Source organism: Hemiscyllium ocellatum, chromosome 31 (assembly GCF_020745735.1).
Source record: "Hemiscyllium ocellatum isolate sHemOce1 chromosome 31, sHemOce1.pat.X.cur, whole genome shotgun sequence".
Taxonomy (NCBI): Eukaryota; Metazoa; Chordata; class Chondrichthyes; order Orectolobiformes; family Hemiscylliidae; genus Hemiscyllium; species Hemiscyllium ocellatum.
In genome coordinates, this window is record NC_083431.1 from 2,136,408 (window position 1) to 2,148,786 (window position 12,379).

General features: G+C 43.5%; 1 protein-coding gene across 2 annotated transcripts in view; it reads right to left on the reverse strand.

Moving 5' to 3' along the window:
• The window catches only part of smg6 (SMG6 nonsense mediated mRNA decay factor), a 412,281-nt gene that overhangs the window by 29,967 nt on the left and 369,935 nt on the right, over positions 1-12,379 (reverse strand). The window lies entirely within an intron of this gene.

Consider the following 12,379-nt stretch of genomic DNA (forward strand, 5'->3'; position numbering starts at 1 on the left):
CAGCAAAAGTAATAAACTGGATGAACACTGGTTAGTTAGTGCCAGAAATCATCCTCCATAATTCTGAAATGCTGACAACGTTAGCTGTAAGATCATGCCAGAACCAGAGTCCCATTAGCTGTCACATTACAGTCTTACCTTCCTCACCATACAGCAAATACAAATTGCTCAATATTATATATCAAAATACCAGCTGCACAAGTTTAAGGAGTGGAGCTTCACACATTCTCTCTTCTCCTTGTGGACCTTCCAACACTTGGCAGTACCATCTGGAATTCATACCAATGAATGCAAGAGCTGAAATGCAACTCTGAACAACACTTTTCAACTGATAGTTTCTTTCAGTTTGCTGAGATTAAGTTACAATAATTTATTGGGCTTTGTTCTGGCATTTGCTACTTCTATAAATTTCTGAGTTGCTGGTAACTACCAGTCAGTTTCAAACAGACATTTATGTGCAGACCAGTTGTCCCAGCAGCCAGCTCTGCTATAGAGGTAACTGGTCTTTGAAAATATCATTGCATCAAACATTTTCAATCATCACAAAGACAAGACAGGACAACCCTTTTATCACGGAAACCCTGGTTCAGACCGAGACAATTTCTGATACAGAAAATCACCTTCTGTTCAGTTCTGATGGGAACAGGTATATATTTAACCTGAGGAACAATTTGTGACGTTGGAGGCGGAGTTTTAATCTAAATTTGTACTGTACTTGTCCTGGGAGTGTTTGATCGGAACAGTTACGAGAAAACTTTACTTTCAGTTTAAAGAGCAGGGGCAGGTTTACTCTGTATCTAACCCTGTACTGTACCTGTCCTGGGAGTGTTTGATCGGGACAGTGCAGAGGATGCTTTACTCAGTGTCTAATCCCGTGCTGTTCCTTTCCTGGGAGAGTTTTATTCTGTAATTTACCTTATGCTGTCTGTGTCCTGGGAGTGTAAGATGGAAGAATGTAGAGGGAACTTCATTCCGTACCTAACCTGCGCTATGCTTGCCAGGAGCAGTGTAAATGGATCTTTAACTCTGTACCTCATTCAGGATTAACATTAGCTTTTGATTAAGCGATACCTTGAATTTTAACATTTTCATCCTAGTTTTAAATCCTTTCAAGGCCTCACCCATTTCACCTTCAGTCCTACAATCCTCCAAGGTCTCTGCACTCTGCCAATTTTGTCATCCAGCAAACCCACACTGTGGTGGCCTTACCATTGACAGCTGTGCCTTCAACTGCGGAAGCCCTAAGCTTGGGAATTCATTCCCTAAATATTTCTGCCTTTTTTCCTTCCTTTCAGATGCTGTTTAAACATGTTTGACTCGGCCATTGGTCACATGTCCAATATCACGATGTCAAATTTTGTTTTATAACAACCCTGCACTGTACCTTTCACACTTCTACTTTGCTCAATGTGTTGTATAAATAAGAGGCTTTCCAGACTGGGGACTGTGACTGCTGACACTAGGGCACGTTAAATATCACATTGTCTCTTCACCTACAATGACATTCCTCACTTGCTGGAAACAATCACTTCAAAGCCTCAGTTCAGCCACCTTCAGCACACAGCATACTCTGTGACGTGGCAGTGTCTCTTGCAGTGTTCAACATGGCAACAAGTTGGCTGAAGCCAAGGTCAATCCCTCTTCTCAAGGGAAACCCAAACTAGATCAATTTAGCATTCCAGATCCTATGATATCATATAATTAGAGTATTAATCTCTGGTGTATGTGGGGAGGGGGAGGAAATTAAAATAACCATCTCATCAATTTGATTTGGCTTTGCACTTAAAGGCTTAAGTTAAGTGAGCAGATGGAACAGACTGGCTCTTGCTATGGTCCTCTGATTGAATCCATTTAGCCGCCTGCAGTTATAGTTTTCTTGTTACTAATTTGAAACAGGTGAACAATTTGTTAAAAGTATGATCTAAAGATTTAGGGCAAGGGCAGTACTTTAGAAAAATGGCAGATTGTTCTCAGGGAATTAGGCTGGCCTTTGTCAATGTCAGATTATATCTGAATCAAACTAGAACACTGAGCAGGTATTCTATTACACTTTGAAGCATTAATCCTATGTCTGAATGCACCACTTCCATACTGCAGACACAAGGCTATGTTTACTTGATGACTACATGGCACTTCCCCATTAGACCAAGGTTCTGACAAAAAAATTAAACCAAGATAATTTTCGGCAGGACGTACAACTATTGAACTGAGAGTGTCCCAGTTTAAGGCCCACCTGCATTGGAGGTGTGTCACATGTCTAAACTGGTTGATTTAAAATGTGAAACTGTGCATGCAGAGATGGTGGTGGTGCTGCTGTAGTAATGTCACTGGGCTACTACTGCCCAGCCTGAGGCCCTGCCTAATATGCTGGGAGCATGGGTTCAAATCTTAGCACAATCTGAATTGAATTAATCAATCTGGAAAATAAAGCATGTCTTAGTGACCATGAAATTATCATTGATCAATGTAAAAATCCATTTGGGAATTTGCCGATCCATTCCTGGTCTGGTTAACATGTTATTCCAGACTCTTAACTCAACTCTGAAATGGTATCTGAGGTCACTCAATTCAAGGGTAACTAGGGGCTGGAAACAAATGCTGAATTCACCAGTGATTCCCACACCTCATTAAAGAATAAATAGCCAAAAAAAACCTTCTGTTTGTTTTTAAAAGTTCATTTTCAGGTTGAAGGTGTCACTGGCTGCATCAGCATTCATTGCCCAGAGGGCAGTTAACAGACAAGCACATTGGTGTCACACATGGGGCAGACCAGGTAAAGATGGCAGCTTTCCTTCAAGGACATTGTGAACCAGATGGGTTTTTTTTTAACCAGGTAACTGACAACAGATTTGTGGTCATCACTGATCTTTTAATTCCAGATTTTTATTGAATTCAAATTTCATCATCTGCTAAGGTGGAATTTGAACCTAGGTTTCCAAAACAATAGTCTAGTGTTAATACCACGAGGCCATTGCTTAGGCTTTATTGCAAAGGCAAAACATTCTGGTTCTTTGGCAACAGTTCCTAAACTCCTTCCTTAAGACAGAGATGATAATCAGGTGAAAAGACAAAATTGGAAAACCAATCTCCTAAAGGATTAATAGCTTCTTTGGGATGGGTAATAACAAGGGTAGGAGCTAGAATGATCTTCGATTGAAAGGGAGAAGGGAGAGTTTCAGTAAGAAGCATTCCAGGTTAGGTTTTCCAAAGTAAACTGCCATAGCCTGGTAGAAGGTAATGAAGTTAATTTATCCTTGGATGCACAGCTCCCCCTTCCCAGTATTGTTTTTGGCTTGCATGCTACCCAAGCAGTGCAGCATCCAACGGAATTAGTTGCTGATGTTTATCATGCACAAGGTTCACTGAGCAGTTCCCTGCAAAGAACAGACATCAGTGGCAGGTCTTAATGTGTAAAACTAAGGATAATCCCTGCAGCTTGACTTAACCTGAACTACATTTGAAGGAAGAACCTTATGTTGAAAAATACTGAACAGAAAAAAGTTGCAACAAAGTTGTATCAAAACAGAGGCCTTTCAGTCTGTACATGAACAAAACTCTCATCCCATTTGCCCATCCTTCTTGCTATTTCCTTTGTTCACCAATTTAACTCAGTTTTAAATAGTGAAAGGCTTTGTTTCAATCATTAATGCTGCAATTCTATATTTTCACAACCCCCTCTGTACACTGTTTCTTTTGATCCTTGTCCTAATGTTTTAAGTTTGATCTTACTTCTATGTGTCCTTTTTGTTGGCCCCTCAATTTGTGAGAGGTCACAACATGGATGCTTTGTTTCAGGAGGTGGTCACACCTGGTAGATTAAGTTATTCAGTAAGTGTTCAGGGGCAACAGGGTGTGACTGTAAGTGAGGCAGGTAGGGGGATTCTGAGTTTCAGGAATGGAGGAGCCTCAGCCCTTGACCTTGTCCAACAGGTATGAGATTCCTGCTCCCTGTATGGATGAGGAAAAGGGCTGTGGACAGGATGAGCCAGCTGACCACGGCACCATGGTGCAGAAGGCCATTCAAGAGGGGGGAGCAAAAGACAAGTAGTTGTTATAGAGGATTCTATAATTAGGGGGACAGATAGGATCCTAAGCAAGCCGGATCGGGAGTCCTGCATGGTGTGTTGCCCACCCAGTGCCAGGGTGCGGGATATCTCCGACTGGCTTGAAAGGATATTGGAGCAGGAGGGAGAGGATCCAGTTGTGGTCCACATTGGGACTAACAACATAGGCAAGGCCAGGGAGGAGGACCTGTTTGGGGAGTATCAAGCACGAGGAAGGAAACTAAAGAACAGATCCTCGAGGGTCATAATCTCTGGATTACTGCCCGAGCCATGTGTTAACTGGCATAGGGATAAGAAAAATAGGGAAGTAAACAGGCGGCTAGGAGATTGGTGTGGGAAAGAGGGAGTCCATTTTATGGGACATGGGTATCAGGTTTGGAACCAGGGGGATATACCGATGGGATGGTCTCCACCTGAAACAATCTGGAACCAGTGTTCTAGCGAAAAGGAGGGTGGTCACTAGGACTCTAAACTTATGAGTCGGTTGGGGGGGGGGGAAAGGGAAGGGAAAGCAACAGGGAGAATGGAGTCAAGTAGAAAGAGAACCAGCAGGTTAGCATGTGTGCAGGGATTCAGTTCAAGGCGGGCTAGGAATGAAGCAAAAAGGAAGGATAATTTAGGACCTATCACTAGAGATATTGGAAATCATGAGGATAAGAAAATTAGTATTAAGGTGCTTTACCTTAACAAAGTAGATGAATTAACGGCACAAATCATCGTGAATGGTTATGATGTGGGAGACATCACAGAGACGTGGCTGCAGGGGATTCAGGACTGGCAGTTAGACATCCAAGGATTTACAACTTATCAGAAAGACAGGGAAATGAGCAGAGGGGGTGGGTGTGCCTTGTTAGTTAGAAGTGAAATTAAATCTATTGCACTGAACGACAAAGAGCCAGATGGTGTGGAGTCTGTGTGGGTACAGTTGAGGAATCACAAAGGCAGAAAAACCATAATGGGAGTTACGTACAGACCTCCCAGCAGTGGTCAGGACCAGGGGTACAAGATGAACCGGGAAATAGATAGGGCATGTCAGAAAGACAAGGTCACAGTGATCATGGGGGATTTCAATATACAGGTGGATTGGGTGAAAAATATTGCCGTTAAGAAAGAGAATTCATGGACTGCTTACAGGATGGCTTTTTGGAACAGCTTGTGATGGAGCCCACAAGCCAGCAGGCTTTTCTAGGCTTAGTACTATTTAATGAACCAGACTGTATAAAAGATCTTAAAGTAAGGGAACATTTAGGAGGCAGCGATCTAATATGGTAGAGTTCAATTTGCAGTTTGAAAGAGAGAAGACAAAATCGGATGTAATGGTGTTACAATTAAATAAAGGTAATTACATGGGCATGAGAAAGGAACTGACAAAAATAGACTGGGAGCAGAGTCTAGCGGGGAAGAGAGTAGAGCAACAATGGCAGGAGTTTCTGGGTGTAGTTGAGAACACAGAACAGAGGTTCATCCTAAAGATGCAAAAGGTTATGGGGTGGGGGGGTGGTGGTGTAGGGGGATTAGACAGCCATGGCTGATAAAGGAATTCAGGAAATGTATCAAGGAAAGAGAGAGTGTATAAAGTGGCCAAGAGCACAGGGAAATCAGAAGATTGGGAAGGCTACAAAACCAAACAGAGAATAACAAAGAGTGAAATAAGGAAGGAGAGATAAGATATGAAAGTAGGCTAGCTAGTAATATTAGAAATGATAGTAAAAGTTTCTTTCAATACGTAAGAAACAAATGAGAGGCAAAAGTAGACATTGGGCTGCTTCAAAGTTGATGCAGGAAAGGTAGTACCGGGAGATAAGGAAATAGCTTAAGAACTTAATAAGTACTGTGTATCAGTCTTCATGGTGGAAGACATGAATAATACCCCAACAATTAACAACACGCAGGGGGCAGAGTTGAGTATTGTAGCAATTACACAAGAGGGAGTGCTAGAAAAGCTAAAAGGTCTAAACATTGATACATCTCCTGGCCTGGAGGGCTACATCCTTGAGTTCTGAGGGAGGTGGCTGAGGAAATAGCGGAGACACTGACTGTAATCTTTCAAAAAATCACTACAGTCAGGGAACATTCCAGATGATTGGAAAATCACTGTTGTAACCCCCTTGTTTAAGAAAGGATCAAGACAAAAAAAAATTGAAATTTATAGGCCAATTAGCCTAACCTCAGTTGTTGGTAAAATTATAGAATCCATCGTTAAGGATGAGATTTCTAAATTCTTGGAAGGCAGGGTTGGATTAGAAGAGGTCAGCATGGATTTGTAAGGGGAGGTCGTGCCTGACAAATCTGCTAGAATTCTTTGAAGAGGTGACAAGTAGGTTAGACCAGGGAAACCCAGTGGATTTGGTCTATCTAGTCTTCTAAAAGGCCTTTGATAAGGTGCCTCACTGGAGGCGAGAGCCCACAGTATTCAAGGTGAGTTACTGGCATGGATCGAGGATTTGCTGTCTGACAGAAGGCAGAGAGTTGGGATAAAAGGTTCTTTTTCAGAATGGCAACTGGTGACAAGCGGTGTCCCGCAGGGTTCAGTGTTGGAGCCGCAGCTGCTCATTTTATATATTAATGATCTGGATGGAGGGACTGGGGGCATTCTGGCGAAGTTTGCTGTTGATACGAAGTTAGGTGGACAGGCAGGTGGTACTGAGGAAGTGGGGAGGCTGCAGAAAGATTTAGATAGTTTAGAAGCATGGTCCAGGAAATGGCTGATAAAATTCAATGTGAGCAAATGTGAGGTCTTGCACTTCAGAAAAAAGAATACAGGCATGGACTAATTTCTAAATGGTGAGAAAATTCATAAAGCCAAAGTTCAAAGGGACCTGGGAGTGCTAGTCGAGGATTCTCTAAAGGTTAACATGTAGGTTGAGTCCGTGATTAAGAAAGCGAATGTAATGTTGTTATTTAGCTCAGGAGGGTTGGAATGTAAAAGTAGTGATGTGCTACTGAGCCTTTATAAAGCTGCCACACCTCAAGGACGACATACTGGCACTGGAGCATGTCAAGTGGAGATTCACACGGATGATCCCTGGAATGGTCGGCCTAACATATGATGAATGGCTGAGGATCCTGGGATTGCATTCATTAGAGTTTAAAAGGTTGAGGGGAGATTAATAAAAACTTACAAGATAATGCATGACTTAGAAAGAGTGGATGCTGGGAAGTTGCTTCCATTAGATGGGGAGACTAGGACCCATGGGCATATCCTTGGAATTAGAGGGAGTCAATTTAGAATGAAAATGAGGAGACATTTCTTCAGCCAGAGAGTGGTGGGCCTGGGGAATTCATTGCCACGGAGCGCAGTGGAGGTCGGGACGGTAAATGTCTTCAAGGCAGAGACTGATAAATTCTTAATCTCGCAAGGAATTAAGGGATATGGAGAGAGTGTGGGTAAGTGGAGTTGGAATGCCCATCAGCCATGATTGAACGGCGGAATGGACCGGATGGGCCGAATGGCCTTACTTCCACTCCTATGTCTTATGGTCATACCTATGGACAGCATTAGGGTTTTCCTTGATCCTATCTGCCAAAGACTTCTCATGTCCCCTCCTGGCTCTTCTTAGTTCTCTCTTTAAGTTTATCCTGGCTAATCTGGAATTCTCAAATGCCCGAACTGAACCTTCATGTCTCATCTTTACATACTGATGAAGGGCTCTGGCCCGAAACGTCGAATTTCCTGTTCCTTGGATGCTGCCTAACCTGCTGCGCTTTAACCAGCAACACATTGTCAGCTCTGATCTCCAGCATCTGCAGACCTCACTTTTTACTCATCTTTACATACACCTTCTTCTCCCTCTTGACAAGAGATTCAACTTCTTTAGTCAACCACGGCTCCCTTTCTCGACCACTTCCTCCCTGCTGGACATGTACATACTTATCAAGGACACACAGTAGCTGTTCCCTGAATAAGCTCCACATTTTAATTGTGCCCACTCCCTGCAGTTTCCTTCCCCATCCTAAGCATCCTAAATCTTGCCTAATTGCATCATAATTGCCTCTCCCCAGTTAGCACCAGGCCGGGTTCATTACCCAGTACCAAATCCAATGTGGCCTCGCCCTTTGTTGGCCTGTCTACGTACTGTGTCAGGAAACTCTCCTGCACACACTGGACAAAAACTGACCCATCTAAAGTACTTAAACTTTCCAGTCAATACTTGGAAAGTTAAAGTCCCCCATAACATCTACCCTGTTACTTTTGCTCCTATCCAGAACCATCTTTGCTATCCTTTCCTCTACACCCCTGGAACTTTTCGGAGAACTAGAGGAAACTACACCAGGGTGACCTCTCCTCTCCTGTTTCTAACCTCAGCCCACACTACCTCAGGAGACGAGTCCTCATCAAACGTCCTTTCTGCCACCGTAATATTGTCCTTGACTACCAATGCACATCTCCCCTCTTTTACTACCTTCCCTGTTCTTACTGAAACATTTAAACCCTGGAACCTGTAACAACCATTCCTGTTCCTGCTCTATCCATGTCTCTGAAATGGCCACAGCATCGAAGTCCCAGGTACCAACACATGCTACGAGTTCTCCCACGTTATTCCGGATGTTCCTGGCATTGAAGTAGACCCATTTCAAACCACCTTCCTGCTTGCTGGTACATTCTTGTGCCCTTGAAACCTTATGTATGATCTCACTACTCTCAGCCTCCTGTATAGTGGAGCTACATTTCAGGTTCTCATCCACCTGCTTAATTAGTTTAAACTTTCCTGAAAAGCATTAGCAAATTTCCCAAGGGTATTGGTACCCCTCTGGTTCAGGTGAAGATCATCCTGTTTATAGAGGTCTCACTTACCCCAGAAAGAGCCTCAATTATCCAGATATCTGAATGCCTCCCTCCTGCACCGTCCCTGTAGCTACATGTTCAACTCCTCTCTCTCCCTGTTCCTCGTCTCACTAGCATGTGGCATGGGTAACAAACCAGAGGTAACAACTACGTTTGCCTCAGCTCTAAGCTTTACCCAACCTCCCTGAATTTCTTCCTTAAATCCCTATCCTTTTTCCTACCTCTGTATTGGTTCCCATGTGGACCATGACTTGGGGCCAGATATGTCCCATTCACAAAAAACAGGACAAATCCAAACCTGCCAATTACTGCCCAAGTCGTCTGATCTTGACCTTCAGTAAAGAGATGGAAGATGTCACCAAGGAACCCCAGTAAAACTGGATTCAGTGTGAATCAGGGAAACATCTCCATTGGTTGGATTTATACCCCACAAAGACAGTGGTTATTGACAAGAAGAAATGCGAATTACGCTCCCTTGACGTTCAGTGGCATTGTCATTGCTAAACCCAAACACAATCAACATTCTGGAGGTTACCACTGACCAGAACCTGAACTAATATTTAAATACTGAGCCTATAAGATCAGATCAAAAATGAGGAATTCTGCAATGAGTAACTCACTTCCTGATTCCCCAAAGCCTGACCACCAGCTGTAAGGAACAAGTTATGAGTGGGAGGAATACTGCATACTTGCTTGGATAACTGCAGCTCCAATAACAGTTGAGAAGCTTGACACCATCCAAGACAAAGCAGACCATTTACAGGTTATTGGCGCCACATCCATAAACACCCTCTCACTTGATCACCGATGTTCAGTAGCAGCAGTGTGTCCTCTCCAGAAGATGCACTGCAGCAATGCACCCTGAGACAGCACCTTCCTAACCCACAACCACTTCCACCTAGAAGGCCAAGATGCAGGGGATCACCACTACCTGCAACTTACACTCCAATCTATTCACTATCTTGACTTGGAGACATTCCTTAGTGTCTCTGGGTCAATATCGTGGAATTCCCTCCCTCACAACATCTGGGTGTACCTACAGCCCATGGACTGCAGCAGTTCAAGAGGCAGCTCACCCCCACCTTCTCGATGACAATAACTACTGGGTTAGCGAGTGATATCCACATTCCATGAATGAATAATTATATAAAGGTAGCTGCTAAATAATCCAATAGGAAACTAAGGGGAAGTTGCTTTACTCAGTGTGATTAGAATGTGGAACCTGCTAGCACAGGGAGTGGTCAAAACAAACATCATTGATGCTCTCACCAGGCAATTGCAAGTGCATTTTCAATCCCCACTCGAGAAAGTGTGCAAATCTTCATGTCCCACTATCCTGGGGTTGTCACAAAAATTAAAGATTTAATTAAATTATTCCAAGTTCCCCAATCTCCTGTCTGATTGTCTCAGATTAACAGAATATCAACCCATAATGCTACTTGCTGAAACTCTACCTTACTTTGTAAACCCTTACACATGAATACACAGACAGCATGGTTGCTTTGGGTGGAGGATCAAAACTGTTCAGTCTGTTAGTCAATAGTCAGAGGCAACAGTTTACAGCAAATGGCGGACAGCATTGTTTACTATCTTTTAAAGTTTTGGTTACTTCACTACACAGGGTCAAAGGGGACAGGGAGAGGGTGAGGAAAGGGGGATGGGTGGGTCGTGGCATGGAGAGAGGAGGACAGAGACAGAGACTTTCCCTGTTTCTCGTTTGGAATCTTTCTGCCCAGTTTTGTTCACACACACTGTCCACCTGTCAGGAGGCAATCAGAGTTATTGTCATGCTGAATCCTGGCCTCCAGATTGAAAACTCAATCAGCAACTTGTCTCCAGGTGAAGGTCACTCTTCACCACCACTACTGTACCATCCCCTCCCCTAGTTCTTTCTCCTCTGCAAACATGGAGAAGTACTTACGTTTCCCTTCCAATTCCTGTACACCCTCCACTCTGCCATCTTTTCAGAATCCTACTTCTATCTAACAATTCTCTTTGTTATTAAGTTTATTGAGGTTCTCTCCTCATATTTATTCCTTTCTTTTTTAATCTCTTGCCTTATATTCTAGCACCATCTCGCTTTACATATTTCACTTATAGACCTCTTCTGGTCTTTCAGTCCATCGCAGTGTACTACTAATCTTTATTTACCATATGGAAATGTGAAATAGTACGTACTTGCAATTTCATGACAACATTAGAAATATCAGGAGTAGGTCTTTCAGCTCCTCAAACCCATTCCACCGGTCAGTTAAATCATGGTTGATCTGACTGCAGCCTCTCCACTTTAAGGTCTGACCCCTACTCTTGATGTGGGGTCTCTTTGTCTTCCTGATCTCAGAGTTTCGTATTCTTTCCAAGTTCTTCATTGCAGACAGAGCACAGACAGCACACTAATCGGTTAGAGACAACAGCTAACAGCAACTGGTGGAGAATAGGGATTGGGAGAGACCCTTTCGCTGTGGCAGTCTGGTCTCCCACAGTAGACTCTCTTGTCAATCAAAGTGCCTCACAATAGTTTGTGGGCAAAATTAGCAATGTGTGTACAAAATTGGTGGAGGCGATGGGAACAGAGAGGAATGGTTAATTAATTTTTTTTATGCAGGGCAATGTTGTGTAAAGTAATTTTCCAGGGGTTGATATTGGGACCTTTACCTGATCTATATCAACGATCTAAACTTTGGTGAACAGAAAACAATTTCATTAACAATAAACAATAAATTCCAAGATGGTGGCAGAGTAGCAGTGCCACATCTAAGCTCCTGGCTAAGGCCTTGTGCGCTGTTTTATTTTTGTACTTTTCCTTTGCTCACTTTCTTCTCTTTTTCTTTCTTCAAATGCTTTTCAGCACCATCAGGAGGGCGAGGACAGTTGTGCAATTGTGACAAGAGTGGCTCCTTGGGGAGAGCGAGCCCTGAGAGATGGTGACGACAGTGAGTATGGCTATCATCACAGCATGGTAACTTTGACATTGGTGGGTCCACCAGTGCAGGTCACAAGGCAGTGGTGGCAATACTAGCTTTCAAGATGGGGGTGACAGCCAGGCGGCCTCTGTGGTCACTGTTAGAATCGGGATGTTGGGATTCAGCTGCAGCAATGTGGGAGGCCTGAATCGTTACTCCTGGCAGATGGACAGAAGCAGCAAGCTGCATGGCGGCAGCTTGACAGGTCCAGTGGTAGCAACAGTGGTGGCCCTGGAGTGGAACTCCTCGAATGGACTGTGACGTGGGAGTGTTGGTGGGCCCAGAGCCCATTGTGTATAAAGACCATCCAATGGATCTGGTATATTTGGATTTTCAGAAGACTTTTCAGAGGGTAGCACACAGGAGGGCAGTAAACAAAATATAGCAAATGGGATTGGGGGTCATACACTGGCATAGATTGAGAGAGTAGAAACAAACAGGTCATTCTCAGGATGACAGACTATTACCAGTGGAGTGCTGGGGTCTCAGCTGTTCACAATCGATATAAATGACTTGGATGTCGGGACCAAATGTAGTATTTCTAAATATGCTGCCAACAATTGAGG